Source organism: Myotis brandtii, unplaced genomic scaffold (assembly GCF_000412655.1).
Source record: "Myotis brandtii unplaced genomic scaffold, ASM41265v1 scaffold237, whole genome shotgun sequence".
Classification (NCBI taxonomy): domain Eukaryota; kingdom Metazoa; phylum Chordata; class Mammalia; order Chiroptera; family Vespertilionidae; genus Myotis; species Myotis brandtii.
Window position 1 is genome coordinate 2,096,735 of NW_005358943.1, and position 16,726 is coordinate 2,113,460.

The 16,726-nt window shown below is 37.2% G+C and overlaps 1 long non-coding RNA gene across 1 annotated transcript; it reads right to left on the bottom strand.

The window, feature by feature from the left end:
• Window positions 1–4,617: 4,617 nt before the first annotated feature.
• LOC106726186 lies at window positions 4,618–14,956 on the bottom strand. The gene is made up of 3 exons (XR_001362204.1): window positions 14,878–14,956; window positions 13,368–13,371; window positions 4,618–4,633 (listed from the first exon to the last, which is right to left on the bottom strand). It is a non-coding gene; the product is annotated as an uncharacterized LOC106726186 (long non-coding RNA).
• Window positions 14,957–16,726: the final 1,770 nt, after the last annotated feature.

The window sequence follows — 16,726 nt, forward strand, 5'->3', positions numbered from 1 at the left end:
CAAATTCAGTTTGCAGAGTGATGTTTATGATATTTGCAACATAAATAGCTGAATTATAACAAACTTTTTCAATGTGAGGCTGAAAGTGGTCAAAATACTTTTAGCAATTATGATACATTTTTTCAGTCATTTTGCCTTAGTATATAACATGCACCTTGTTCTTTACTTTTTAAAAAAATATATTTTTATTGATTTCAGGGAGGAAAGGAAAGAGAGGGAGAGATAGCAACATCAAGAATGAGAGAGAATGATTGATCAACTGCCTCCTGCACTCCCCATGCTAGGGATCAAGCCCACAATATGGGCATGTGCCCTGACTGGGAATCAAACCGTGACCTCCTGGTTCATAGGTTAATGCTCAACCACTGAGTCACACTGGCCAGGTTGGTTCTTTATTTTTTATATTGCCTTTACTTATACACTTCTAATCTTCTCTTTTGGGTTCAAACACCTGTCCTATTTCAAGTTAGTGGTGGTCACTTACTCCTTCAGAAAATTAGTCCTCTCATCAAATTACCTTAGAAGACCAGAAGGGATGTTCTGATTTTGTCTAATCATTTCTGAGGATGTTGATTCATTTACCCTGCTTGATGAATGACTCTGGAAAATTATTTTTTTCCTCTACAATACAGAGAACATAAACAGAAGAGCTGGGGGTAGGGGGCATGGCACAACAGAAACAATAACCATCATCATCATTTTAATGACTTAGTAAGCAATTCTAGAAAACACCGCTTATTTCAGACTTCTCCCTAAACTTTTATCCATCTCTTTTTTTAACCCCTCCCCACACACACACACCTTTGTTTTACTCTGTGGAGACCTGTACGCCTACTATCTAAAATAGCAATAGAAAGTCTTAAATCACATAGATAAAGGAACCTTTGGTAGATTTGTATATGCAATTTAGATAATAAGTTGTATTTTCCCAATGCATTCACTGAAATTTAGCAGCTTCTTTATTCTTTGTTGATGAAAAACTTAGAATTATTTGTAATGGGACATATTTTCTTCTCCTGGCTGGGCATGTTTCGGGTGAAATGAGGACTAACACAATAGTTGAATCTACTAGTACTTGATGGCTCACTGCTTAGTGAAGCCCTATGCAGTTCATTCCCTAAAATGAGCTGACATTTTTCCACTGGATAGCCACTAGGTGGCAGCAGCTATGTAAAAGCGCCAAAGCTTGTAATTAGCAAGTTGCGAAGTTGTATGGATTTGTTATTTGTTGGATTATTTTATTTTGTTTCTCTAGAAAAAAGTACAAAGATGAAAACTTGAATTAATTATAAAGAAGTAAAAAAATCTTTTTGTTGGATGTTTTCTGCTTTTGTGAGCAAGTGTGAAACTGCACAGCACTTAAAACAGGGAATTGCTCAGTCCTCCAGCTACCAGACTGTGAGGAAGCAAGAAAAAGGCAAATATCATCTCAGTAATTCTCAACAGACCAACTTTAGCTTAGGATTTAACACTTCAGTTCTCACATAATAAGGAAATTGGCAACCAAATCAATCCACTTTTCTTTTTTTGTACACAATGTTCTGTCTTGTTAGAGTCACCACATAGATTAAAGCACCTCCTACAATGTTCAAAATACTCTTAAACTGTTTGAGAACAATTTCAAAGCTAGCCCACATACTAATACTAAAGAAATTCACTCTAGTGAAATAGAACATATGAAAATATATTCAAAATGAAATTTGAAAAGACGAAAGTTTTTCTCATATATTTTTTGCATATAAATGCATATATCTTCTAAGTAAATGTAAACATAATCATAAACAAGATTCTAAAGCATAAGAATCATGCACAACAAATTTAGTTAAACCAAGTTGTGCTATAAATATCTGATGACTTTTTTCAGTACAAAACTATAATTAGTAAATAATGAAAGATATAATTTATTATAGGGGATATATTTTGTTTTATTTTTCTAAAGCAAAGTGGTTTGGAATTTGTTAAAATTATTTTGCTGTAAATCTGATTGAATATTTGGAATGCATGTGCACATGCTATCCGGGGTAGTGCTTAAAATGGACTAAACTTCTTTCTCCCAATTTATATATGGAGATGGACAAGAAACATAAAATGGGCATACTGATTGCACCACAATTTATCACAGAATATGTCATAAACAGTTTGTGGTTTGGTAAGATGATTTCTTACCAATGTGTTATATAGAATATATTCATCAGCATGATGCAATTGTGAGGACAATAATGGGGACGCTGAAAATGTGAGTTCTTGTCCAAGCCCTAAATAACCTTTGTTCATAGTTTGTTCTTCTGAAAAATAACTGTTCTATGGTAGGTCTTGTTTATGGAATCTAAGTAAAAATATTGAGATTTTGATGTGCCTGAGGTGAAGGTCAGTATTCTTGTTTTAATGAAATCTCCATGTAGAGGTAGAGTAGACTAAGCTTGGGCACCACAGCTAAGGCAATTTTCAGCACAAAAAATAGGATGTCTCTCGTCTGGGATTATACAGGTGAGTCAGATTGAGCTACATCCTTCATTCTTTAGGAGGGAAAAGGTAAAATATTGGCTACTTGCCCATTGTCCATGTGATATTTCATTGAGTTACGGTGGACTCCAATGTGTCCTTTAGCATTTCTGTCTCTATTATGCCTTCATTCTTTCCTCCTCATAAGAAGTATAACGGGCATGAGAGATGTAAAGAACAACAGAAAGAACTACTTTTTAGCTATAGCTGTATAAGTAAAATGTCAGTCTTTAATTTAGGTTTATATTAAATCATCTACAAGGCAAGCAGAGACAAAAACTGTCATTTCATTCATATATTTTAATTTCAAAAGATGTTTGTTACTAGAGGCCCAGTGCACAAAATTCTTACATGGGGGGGGGTCCCCTCAGCCCAGCCTGCACCCTCTCCAATCTGAGACCCCTCCAGGGATGTCTGACTGACGGTTTAGGCCAGGGGATCGGGCCTAAACCCGCAGTCAGACATCCCTCTCACAATTCTGAACTGCTGGCTCCTAATCGCTAACCTGCCTGCCAGCCAGGTTGCCCCCAACTGCTCCCTCCCTGCCGGCCTGGTCGCTCTTAACTGCCCTCCCCACCAGCCTGGTCACCCCTTACTTCCCTCCCTGCCAGCCTGGTCACCCCCAACATTCTCCCTCTGGTGGCCTGGTCACCCCCAACTGCCTCCCCGGCCAGCCTAGTCCCCCTTCACTGCCCCCCCCACCAGCCTAATCACCCACAACTGCCCCCTCTGCCAGCCTGGTTGCTCCCAACTGCCCCTCCCTTGCCCGCCTGATTGCCCCTCAGGGCACCGCTGCCAGCTTGGTCACCTCACACAGCCTACTGTTCAGTTGTTTGGTCATCCCTCACTAACTCCCCTGCCAGCCTGGTTGTAGGCAGCCATCTTGTGAGGGTTTCAGGGTTAATTTGCATATTACCACTTTATTATATAGGATATGAGAGTAGTTGAGATAACTCTGAAGTTCTTATGTACTTGCGTGAACCCATGGAGCAGAATTGCTTAGATTAAGAAAGGGGTGGTTACTTTAAAACTGTAGTTTTCATTAGCAGACAGATTTCAAATTGAGTAGCAAACCTTTTCATAAATTTAGCAAACAAAATTTATTAGAATAATTTAATTAAAATAAAAATACTCTTTGAGGTATTTGACATTAAAACATATTGCTATACCATTAAGAATGATGTTTTTAGTAAAATAATTGAGACAGAAAAAGAGAGAGGGGCACATTGGCGGAAGCTTTGGACTGGCCTGCAAGGAATAGTCATGGAAAAACAAGTGATTTTCCTGAAGACTGTGAAACCCACATGGGTGCTCAATACCTTGCACATATACCTTTTAATCTTTAATGAAGAGTGCAATATACTTGAGCAGCAGGAGATACTTTTGATATCTATGGTACTTAAGGCAAAGCTGAATTAGCATAGGTGTGCAGACCTATTGAGATGGAAACCTAACCCCAGTTAGACCAAACTCTGAAGAGAAATGAAAACGAAAATATTAAAACATTGTGAAAAAGTTTATTTCATTGCTTCATTCACATCCTTTTTTCCAATATAGATTTTTTAAAAACAGCAAAGATTAAAAAATGAAAGCACCTCAATAAAAAAAACATGGTAGTGTATGATTTACTCTAATGGACACAAAAGAACCTACTATACTTAGGCACTTAGTTTATAACCTGAAATAAAGGAGAGACATGGGAACACTCACTTGAGTTTTTAAGGTGTTTGGTGAAATTTAATTGTATATATCACTATATTGAGAGAGTCCTACAGTTGAAATCTTGTAAAACTCTAAAAATGTTCTCCAACAGATTTTTAAGAGTTCCAATTGAAAAGTCAAAACAGTATTAATGAACACAATGACTAAAAGGCTTAGGCGGTTACTTCAGGAATAACAGGTTCTTACTTCTGAGTAACAGGTGTATAACTCATTTATGCCTAAGGATGCTGACCAATCTCTAAGATTCTCAGTTGTAAGAGTAGAGAAAGATGTTAGCTGAACCAGTTCAAAGTTTTCAACAAAAATGGAGTAAATTGCAAACGTATATGAAGACAATGATTAAACATACATTTCTTCATTGATGTATATTGTATGAATAAATTTTGGTATAAGAAAATGTTTATGCCTGCTCAATGTACAGGCTTAGTGAATTTTTTTTTAAATGGGGAGAACACTTTAATAGAAATCTATAAACAATGATGCTCATTGTAGGCACCACAATCTTTTCTATACTGGTCTCTCTATAAGAGTATCCTGGAGTTCTTAAACTTGCAACTTTATGAATATAAAGAGAGAATTTGTTAAGAGAAAAGAAATTCACATTGTGTAACAAAAACTTCAAGCATTTTATCTCACATTATTTATTAGACAAAATATAAAATATATTCTCTGACTTTAGATACCAATCTCTACTACCAATTTATTAACCATAGCCAGCATAGTTAAATGGAGTTTTCCCTAATATTTCCTTATGATATGATTTAATTAGGATACTTTAAAAAAAATTCTTGATTTCAGAGAGGAAGGGAGAGGGAGAGAAAGAAACATCAGTGATGAGAGAAAATCACACATTCGCTGCCTCCTGCATGCACCACACTGGGGATCAAGTCTGCAACCTAGGGGTGTGCCCTGACTGGGAATTGAACCCATGACCTCCTGGTTCATAGGTCGATGCTCAATCACTGAGCCATGCCAGCCAGGCAAATTGGGATACTTTCTAAAATCCAAAATGCTGGGTTCTGCTACAGATCCAGTGAGTTAAAATCTTCATGGTAGTTGTCTGGAAAACTACATCTATATATATAAAAAGCCAGCGACCCGAAAGCCGTAATGACCGGAATGACCAGTCGCTATGACACCTACTGCAGCCAGCGAACCAACCCCATGGAGGGGAGTAGGCCAGGGGGCCAACCTCCTGTGGCCCCTCCCCCTGACTGCCCCGCCCCTTCGATCAGCCCACCCCACCCTGATCGACCCACCCTGATCGCCCCTGATAGACCTCCCCACCCCAATAGGGGGTGGAGATGGCTGGCCAACCTCCTGCAGCACTTCTCCCTGGCTGGCCCCACACACAATGGGCCCCCACCACCCTGATTGGCCTGCAGCTCCTCCCCCCAGCCAGCTCTGCCCCTGATTGACTCCCCCACTCTGATCAGGTGCAGGGCCAGTCGGCCAACCACCCATGGCCCCTCTCCCAGGCCGCTGGCCCCCAATCGACCCCCCAACCTCAATCGGCCCATTGTCCCTCCTCCAGCTGGCTCCACCCCCGGCAGCTGACCCCCAATCGGCTCCTGCTTCACAATCCGGGGCAGGGCCTGCTGGCCAATCGCCTGAAGCCACTCCCCCCAGCCGGCTGCCATCTCCTTCTCCCAACAGGTCCGGCACTGCTCCACCGCCACTGGGACCAGGCCAGCTGGACCCCACCTGTGCATGATTTCATGCACTGGGCCTCTAATATTTAATAAGAGTGTCAGGGAATATTTATCTTCAAAAAATTTGGAAAATACCAGCTAAGGGAATAATGGAAACAGTCTCCCATATTCTATGTTGTTTCTGTCATGCTCAGCCACTAGTAGGAATTCTTCCTAATTTGGGAAAACCAATATTGTATGTCAAATTTGTGGAATGCTATGTCTTGCTTCTACTTTGGAGGATCATGAGGAGCCCAGAGACTCTTTCACAAGTCTGCCTCTTCAAAAAATGCTGAGAAGACTGGAAGTCATCTATCTGCAGACCCTGTGGGTTTTAGCCTGAACAAATTGATGCCTCTCATGTTCACCGAAACCCATTGCATAATGCACACTGCTCACTTAGACTTGGCCTGAGAATGGATAATTCGGCTTCCACAGAAGGCTGAACTTATCCGGGATATTTGTGGGAAATGCTGCTTTTGCTTCAGCTCTCTGGATCTCTTATTCAAGTGCTGTGCCTGTGACTACATTCTCCAGGTATGCTGAGCGTTTCTTCAGGAAGGGACGGAGTGTTTTCATGTACGCTTATTAGCTGCAGTTCAAATATCTCCCTCAGTGAACTGAACAATGGAGAATGTCTGCATTTGTAGATACTGATTTTTGAGTAATAACAATTATTGAAGGCCTTCTGGTACTAACTAAGCTTCTCCTATTGAAAATACGTTGCCCACTCTCTTTCCTTTGTCACTGAAAAAATCAAAACAACTCTATTCATTTGTATTATGACAAGTTTTCCTATTATAACTCTCATAGAAGCTTGCACTTCTTTATATCACTCAGCACAATCATAATTGTACATGGTATGTGTATATGCCTAGCTACTGTCTATCTTAACCACGAAATGTTAATCTATATGATGGCAGAAACTCTGTCTTTATTACTTACTTTTATAGCCTCAGTGTCTCTTGTAGGTTCAGGCACATACTATATGCTTTTTAAAATATTAATACATCGATTAAATGTTTTCCAACTCTCAGGAGATCTTCCAAGTGTTTTATATGAATTAACTCATTTAATCCTAAAAAAAACAATTATGTGGAATCATTATACTTATGCCCACTTTCACTAATAAGAAAATAGAGGATCATAGATGTTAAATGACTTGTTCAAAACCATACAACTGCCATGGGGGTAAGGTCAGGTTAGTAGAAATATTTACTAAACAAAATGGATAAGTGAATGAATGAAAGGAATTTTGTTCTCACTGCAAAAGATTAAATTGGTCTAGATCTCATAGGAAATTAGGGCTGATGTCTTTCTTCAGTTGCAGCAGATGTTATTAAATTTAAAGCTTTTCCTACAAGTGTACTATTGGTTTATATATTACTATTATCTATTTAGCATCTAATTTTAGACAAGCATAGAGATCTTTCTTATAAAAAGAAATGATTTAAAAAGTCTCTAATACTGGAAGGCCAACACCACATAACCTCTGAGAATGTTAATTGTACATTATTGAGTGTATAGCTAGTGAATCTTTCAATAATCTCGCTGATTCCCTTACAGTTCCATCAGTTAAAACAGGAAAGATTGAGGAGACATTTTTAGACATCTAAAACTCAATTGACTACTCTACCTCTATCCTATTATTTTTAAGAAATGTGTATGTTATTGTTTCATGAATGATTATATTTTCCCAAAAGGTTAACATGAATAACCAAAAATGAAGTAACATATAGTGTGTAATTGGATCATATGTGCAACCAATAGAGGTATTTTGTTTTTTAAAAGAATTTTTTTGCAAGAAAAATTTTCCATGTTAATTTTTCTTTTTAAAATGGAAAACAGAACCAATTGGCTAGTATAATCATCTTCTCAATATCTTTGGAAAGTGTCAAAATGTTCTATTCTCAATCTGTATAACCTTAGATGCTTAAAGCATATGGCCATATAATTTTTATGAATTGTCATCTAGAAATAATTTTAAAGATTTACTTGTGTACACATAAATTATTTTAAATCTAGATTTCTAAGAACAAATTATGTAAATAATTTTGGAACCAAAGTTTAATTATGAACCTTTCATAATAAGGTAAATTAAATAAGAGTTGAGATGGTTAACCATAGTAATTTCCTATGTCACCTACAGTAGTAAAATTCATCAAATAATTTTCTCATCAAATTATTTCCAAGTCTCTATTTGACTTTGTGTGATCTTGACCTAAAATTGAATGCTTTAGTTTTCACTAATTTTTTATTGATAACTGGTTTCCACTTTTCTCGATTTAGCTTAATACAGTCCACACTATTCCAGGAAACAAGATGGATTGAGATATACATAGGTTGTTATACTGTAGAATCTTCATGTCCAAGGAGCATTAGTCTCAGATTTGAGTATTTGCAAGAGATCAAAGGTCCCTGGGTTAAAATACATAGTCATTTTGCTGAGGCAGTTGAATCATGAGCAATCAGGCTGATATTCAGAAATGAGTCTAGCAAATCACACAGCATCTTTAGCCAATACATTTTTTCAACTCATCTTCTGTTGCGGGGAAAGTACTTTCCTGGAGGTATGTCTTGATAACATCAAGAGTCTAATGAAGTTCAAAAAATGGAATTTAGTTGTGATGATGGCACTTTTTAAACATCAAAAATAGAAAGGTGATTTCAGACTTCTGCCTAGGATTCAAGTGGTAAAATTATAAGTACGTCAACACACTGAGCCTATTTGATAGAATACAGGTTACAATCGGCCCCCAGAACAACTGCCTGCTCGATTCATTGAAGCTGCACTCCGGCAATGGCTATGCGCTTAAGCTTTGCTGACTTGCCTTGAAAAATTGTGTAAGCAGCTAGTTCGGTGAAAACCCTGTACTGATGAGCTCTCCAGGACTTTTAGAATGACCAAGCACTTTATCAACACAGCACTCTGAAAGGGAATAGATGGCCTGACATGCAAACTTGTCAGAACAAACAGAATGAAGAGGGGGACAGCCTGGGTTAGTTATAAAGAGAATGCCTGACAACTGGAGGAACAATGTGTGCTTTATTTTCCACCCCCAGCTTTATACAGCGTAGCTGTAGGCCATCTTTCCATGGCACATCAACTTCTGGCACCAGGGAAATAATATGTATGAGTTTAAAGAGATGTCACGATTTGACTTACGGGACTGAAAAACTATCCTTGTTAAGAATTTGCGCGGAGTTAAGGAGCCAGAGTCATTTAACACTGCTAGCTATCCTGCTCTCATTTGCTTTAGAAAGGGTGCCTTGGTGAGACAGGCCAGACGAAAATCACTGTAAGGAACACATCTTAACGAGCGTGCTACAGTCCAGGTTGCCTGTTTCTTTGTCCCACTGATACAACCCAATATCCACTTGTTATCAAGTACAGCCACACTTTGTTCACAAATTTATCTCATTTTACTCATTGACCCCATAGGCACTACTTTTTCTAATGAGTGTTAGTGTAATGATTTGCCTTCTTTTCATTTGTTTTCTTTTCTTTCATATTTTCCTTGAGTTTCTGTTCTTTTAGTGTCTCATTTACCCATCTTTCCATTTCTCTTTCCTTACCCTGCTATATTGCTTTTTCCTCCCAGTTAAACTGCCACTTATCCAATTAAACATCAAATTAGGAGCACCTGCAGGTACTGTATGTGCATGCATTTAAATTTTAAATTGATTGAACTGAGTTTAGCAAGCAATATATTCATTCTTTAAACATATTTGACATAAAAATAATATCCATTAGTTCATTCAATATATACAGAATTCCTACTAGGTGACAGTTATTATTCTTACTATTAGAGGTATTACACTGGATTACATTCCTGTGCTCATGGATACTCCATTCTGGAGAGGAACTGAGACAAGGAACAAATCAATATGAAATACAATGTAGGTAGAAATAAATGGCATTACCGAGACCAGGGCTCCTTCTTTATATAAGAACTAGAGGCCAGGTGCATGAATTCATGCACCAGTGGGGTTCCTTGGCCTGGCCTGCGGGGATTGGCCGAAACTGGCTCTCCCACATCCCCCAAGGGGTCCTGGATTGTGAGAGGGCAGTTCTCAAGTAAAGCACCCTGAATTGGGCTCCCTTCTCTCTGGTTCTGGGTGCGTCACCCAAGAACTGCAGCTGCCAAGTCACCTCAGCTCAGCAGCTCCTGTGTTGAGAAGCACCCTGTGGGCTCCCTTCTCTCTGGTTCTGGGTGCGTCACCCAAGAACTGCAGCTGCCAAGTCACCTCAGCTCAGCAGCTCCTGTGTTGAGCATCTGCCCCCTGGTGGTCAGTGCGCATCATAGCTATTGGTCAGCTGGTCGGCCGGTCGTTAGGCTTTTATATATAGATAGATAATCATGCAAGACTTCTCTGAGGAGGTGACATCTGATCAGAATGGGAAATCAGCTTTGTGAATATCTAGGATAGAAGCATAAAAGTGAGCATGCTAGGTATTTTTGCAAAATATCAGAGAGAGCAACATAGAAGGGTCAAAGTAAGAGAGGAAATGTATGATAGGAACTAAAGTTGAAAATGTAATCATGTAGGGCCATGAAAAATATAGTCTTTGAATTTTATTATAAATGAGATAGAAAGCCAAGGGTAGGCTTAGTTCAGGGTATTAACATGATCTGTCTTTTATTATAAAAGGATAATTCTGGCTGCTAAAATGAGAAGAATGAGAAGCAGGAGGCAGGGAGACCATTTAGGAGGTTACTGCAATGGTTCAGGTGATGAATAGTGGGGCTTAAATTGGGCTGGTGCCTTGTCCAAGTGCAATGAGGTCAGATTCCATTCTAATTTGGAAAGAGGAGCTGCAGGAATCTACTAATGGATTTTATGTAGCATTTGAGAGAATGAGAAGATGAAGATTAATCCAAGGTTTTAGATCTGAGCTACTGAAAATATGGAAATGCTATTTAATAGAAGCATGAGAACTGGACAGAGGAGGCTTGGGATGAAATAGCAGTGGTTTGGGACATGTGAAGTTTGAAATATCAATTCCATGTTCTAGGTGAGGTGCTATGTGGGCAATAGGATATTCAAGCATGTTTTTCAGTGTGATCAGGTAATCACTGGCTGCCAGCTTAGCTTCTCCTCTCAAACATTAAAAACACAAGGCTCTATTGTTTATAGAGAAAAGAGTTGCTTTTTCCCAATAGTCTTGCAAATTCTTACTATTTATTTGCACATATACATCTGCAAGAAAAAAAGTTTTTAATTGTTTCCTTATTACCTACTCAGTCTATATTATACAACTAAGCATTTTAATATGACACAGCCAGGTCACTCTTCCTAGTAATATTGGTGCTTCTTCACATATTTCTCCCCAAAACCTGCGTCTAAATGTCCAAGCAGATTTTGTACTAATAAAATAGGAAGCACAATGCTGAAAATATGATGAAAGAAATTAAGGTTTCTTTGTGAGAGTCCATTTACTTATTTTGATGATATACTTCAGTGCTTGGCATTAAATAAATTATTGAGTCTACAAACTGCTGCACAGGAAGAACATGGGTTAGAAATTAAGAAACTTGATTTCTTGGGTTCTTGTATTTACTTTCAATTATACTAGTTCTCAGTGTTCCCTTCTGTAAATTGGTAAAGATAATACCTACTCTCTATCTCTGGAAAAAATCATAAAGTAATAAGAGCTATGAAACATTAATACTCTATAATATATCTTATTAATTATGTTGCTTATAACTAAATATAGATGGCATAAATATTCTCTCTTTCTAAGCAACATTTCAGAAGAATGTTAAAATGATTTATCTTTCTAAGAGCACATTCTTTCCCTAAGAGAAATGAACACATAACATATATTATTTGATCCCTTGTCATATGTAATTCACTTCATTAGCTATTTGGAAAACATGCGTGAAATAAACATAGTTCTCACCATTAAGGAATCAAGAATTTGAGGATTTAAAATACTTACTATGTGAACAAATAATTGCAGTACAAAATATTATGAGATAAATTCCACAAAGTGAAAAAAGCAAGAAATACCAATGACTAAAAAGCAATTTATATCCTCCCTGTACCAGCTTATAATTCAGAAGAAACCAAATAAAAACATTATCCAAAATGATATCTAATAGGCAATCACTTTCCTTCCAGAAGCATGCAATTTGATTACCATCTTTTTAACTTATATGAAGATAAATGTGGTCTATGGTCATAGAATTGCCTTAATGTTTGAAGAATCTATCCACATTATTCAATGATATTACATTCTGTAGTAGTATATTCCATAGGTTGATGGTGCACTTTGTTATACCATTTTAGTTTATTTGCTCCATATTTACTGGCCTTCAACTCTAAGTATCCTTTTCCTCTATTATTACTATAACATGGTAATAGGCAGAATTGATTCATCAGCTATCATCATTCATTTTAAGATGCTGATCTTTTTGGCTGTATTGACTTATGTTTTCTCCTCTGTTATAGCAATGAACTGCTGTTACACCCTTGGCTAAATTCATTGCCTTGCTAAAGTCCTCTGAATGGAAATCTTATATTTAGGGGAGTGTAACTGAAATAAAAATATGTTCTTCCCACACAACCCATTGCAGTAATTCTAAGTGCTTCCAACGCTTCTGAACAAGTGAAAAACATCAAGAAAAGTATCCAGTTGTTTGTTTGGTCATTGAATACGATGTAATCTGGTGTTGCTTCCTTAATAAACAGTAATTAGTCCTCTGAAACCTAGGTAATTTAATGAGGTTCAAAAATATAAGGTATCTATTAAGTTTAATCTGAGATGGTATTGAAATCAATTAGGAAATATTTATATAAACTCTTTTATTATGCTTTAATTTATTCTCTTCATAAAATTAGATTGGATGCTCAGAGGCAGCAACACTCCGTATTTGAAATCCAAGGATTTAGAGCAGAGTGTTGCGTGACTATTGATGTGAAGTTGGGAAAACTATTTATCTTCTCTGTGCCTCAGATTATTTATTTCCAAAATGAAGACAATAGTAACTAGAGATAGGGTGAGTGTTGCAGGAGCTATTATAAGTAAAGGGATTAGAAAAGTGTCTCAATGTTATATTTCATATTATTTTAAAAAGTCTGCTGGGTATCCTGAGATTGAGTGTGATGATAAACTAAAAGAAGATCCATTAACCCACTTAATTTACACTAACATTTTCTTAGTGAAAAAGTAGCAAAAATGTTTATATTTCAGATATTGAGATATGCTTTATGTGCCAAGTTAAGAGTTGGAGCTAAAAATCTGAGATAAATGTTAAAAATATACATTAAAGCTCACTAAAGGGTACTCATTTTGAAATGTAGAAAAATAAAGGATCAAAAATAATAAAAGGGAAAGGTCTTTAATTATTAAACTCTTTGCCATTTTCAAAGGACCTGTTAAACAATATATTTATTTCATTTCTATGTAAAAAATCTAACCTGACATTATGATCTGAAAGTTACAACACAACTTTAAAAATAACTAAAAATCGTCTCCAGCTTTATTTCTCCAGTGAGATTTGGTTATAATTGGCTAAGTCCTGCATGGCATACAGATGTAATTTTTATTTACTGAACTTTTGTTAATCAGAATAAAACTGCCTCCCAATTTAGAGTTCAATTGTTAATATACTTGCAGGTTTTCCTCTTGTATGACACACTGGATTTTGCCCTCTGCTTCAACGGTTCTTCTAACTTTCTTTACTTGAATTTGACTCTTGAACTTAGACAGCACTTCCTCCAGAGCATCTTTTCCTAAATACATTGATTGCTTTAGTGTTTTCCACCTGTTTTACCCTTACATTTTAATACCAGTTCCATTTATCATATTTTATTAAAATTACATTATGCTTAATCACCTAATGGAATACATACACCTTTAATGCAATGATTGTTTGCCATTCATCTTTTCCACACAGTAAGTGGCAAGATGTTCACATGAGGTAAGGGATCAATGAATTAAATGTTTTTGATTTTGAACTAAATTAATATATTCTTGTTTTAAAATTACATTTCTGAAGTGAATTATTAATAAAATTTGAGACTCAAAAATGAACCCAGTTTTCGTAGTTTTTTTTTCATGTTCTATATAAAAATTCTAAGAAGCTGATGCTAAGTAAATAAAAATATATTTAGAACTATTTTTAAATACATTTTTATTGATGTCAGAGAGGAAGGGAGAGGGGGAGAAAGAGAGAGAAACATCAATGATGAGAGAGAATAATTTATCAAATGCCTCCTGCACACCCCCTACTAGGGATTGAGCAGCAACCTGTGTCCTGACAGGGAATGGAACAAGTGACCTCTTGGTTCATAGGTCAAAGCTCAACCACTGAATTTATCAGGTGCCTCCTGCACACCCCCTACTAGGGATTGAGCAGCAACCTGTGTCCTGACAGGGAATGGAACAAGTGACCTCTTGGTTCATAGGTCAAAGCTCAACCACTGATCTGTGTCCTGACAGGGAATGGAACAAGTGACCTCCTGGTTCATAGGTCGAAGCTCAACCACTGAGCTATGCCAGCAGAGCTATTTAGAGCTATTTCAATCCAACACTTGAGTTCCTTTTTAAAGTTACAATTCAGTTGTTTAGTTCAGGCATGCTCTTTTTACTCCTATAAATATTTCAAGCATTAATCTGTACTGGAGTTGTCTTACATATGTACTATAGAGATCATCTAAAAACAAGTTGCACTGACATTTTTTTTTTTGGCTCTAGAAAGTTCTACCAGTATTTGGTAATTGATATTGTTATTCTCTGCGGTGCTTGTGATGAACAAAGGGAGGGTCTGCTGCCGGGTTCTTCGGGGGCCACAAGATGTTGCTGCGACTCCCTTATACTAACTGGGCTCTTATCTGGGTGCTGGACCCTCCCATTCTTGTAGGACAGCAATTTCCAACCTTTTCCATGTCATGGCAAGCATAAACTAACTACATTCTGTGGCTCACCAAAAAATTACACTTTTGCCAATCTAACAAAGAAAAAATGTATAATTTTGATTCACTTACACAGGATGGCTATTATGTTTTGGCTGTTGTCATTTTCTTTCTTTGACAATCTAAGGGAAAAGAGGCCGGTGTCCCCCTGACTGAAACGTCAGGTATTTCATGTTTAAAAATTTTTGCGGCACAGCAGTGTGCCTGCCATGGCACACCAATTGAATATCTCTGTTCTAGGAAAATATATTTTTTTTCTTGATTAGAATTTATGTTTGGGGCAAGAAAACTTTTGTATATTTGCTATACATTGATACTTAAATCCTTTAAGCCCAAAAGACAAAATTAGATGAAAGAAACATATATATTTATAGTCCATAAAGGTGGAGCCAATGCAGCTTTTCCAATAAAATAAAGCTCTTTTTCAGTGTTCTAAAATTTTTTAATGGCCAAGAATTGCTTTCAACACTTCCGAAGAAGTGAAAAAATATCTAGAAAATTATCCAGATATTCTACACCGCATCTATATTCTCCATGGCTATCTCTAGCACCAGTGAATTTGTCAGATCCTATTTTCCAAATAGCAGAGCAGCTTCCACTGAAGGCGTGCTACCTATGATCAGAGGACAGACCAACATTCCCAAATATGGTATATACTCATCTGACATCCAAGAGAGCCCAAAAGCAATGTGCTTCTTAATTATTGAAGGATTGTAAGGTACAAACACTTATTCTTTTCCGTTGAGGAAATGTCCCAGCATGCACCAAACCACTCCTATAGGTTGTACTAATTAGTCAAACCCTTGATTTTTCAAGGTTTATCACTCTGTTTGGCACATATGTATCTTTGAGGCCACCCAAGGAACTTGCCATATCTTACTCCGGTGTAAAATTATATGCTGTTATTACTATTGGGGACCAGTGAGATGTGCTGTAAATGGCAAGATAATTAAAGTGGGTGAGGGCCACTTCAGTCTGACGCAGTGGTTCTCAACCTTCCTAATGCCGTGACCCTTTCATACGGTTGCTCATGTTGTGGTGACCCCCTACCATAAAATTATTTTCGTTGCTACTTCATAACTGTAATTTTGCTACTGTTATGAATTGTAATGTAAATATCTGATATGCAGGATGTATTTTCATTGTTCGCGACCCACAGGTTGAGAACCGCTGGGAGGGTTAAGGTTCAAAGTTCTTCATTTTCCCCCAAATTCCAAGGATTGCTAGATTAAAAGATTAAAGAAATTGAAGTACCTTTTACAATTTGTTCCTTTTAGGTTATTTTAAAATCACAAGAAGTCTTCTAGGTAAAGGGGGCAAATTGAATATACCCATGTATTTTTCCATCTATTAAAACTCCACTATTATGACAGTAAAGGAAAATTTCAATAACATTAACTAACAAAGACAATGTGAGAACTATATAATGTAAAATGTTTGATGATGAAAAGCCAATGCTTGAGGGTAACTTACTTTAACAGATCCAGGAAAGATGAATTCTGAACTGAGAGAGCAGGAACCTGAGCACTGAGAGGACTTACATAGCATAAGAATCACAGGCTTACTGGTAAATACTGGTAGCACTAGCCACCACTGGAAATACAGGTGAGCTGAGCTAAAAAGGAGAGGATTTCTTGGAATCTACATAAGAAATTAGAACCTCTAGTCTCCTCCCTCTCTTAGTCAGAAAATCTGAGGCTTAATCACTAAACAGGGTGTAACAGAAGGATCATCAGAGAACAGAGGAGAGATACAGGGAAAGAGTCCCAAACAGAAAACAAGATGATTGAATTAACGTTTGCATATTAAATATTGAGACCTTACTCTTACCTCACTTGGCTCTCCCAATGCTGGCCACCGGATTATTATTCTCCAGGAAGGATACCTGA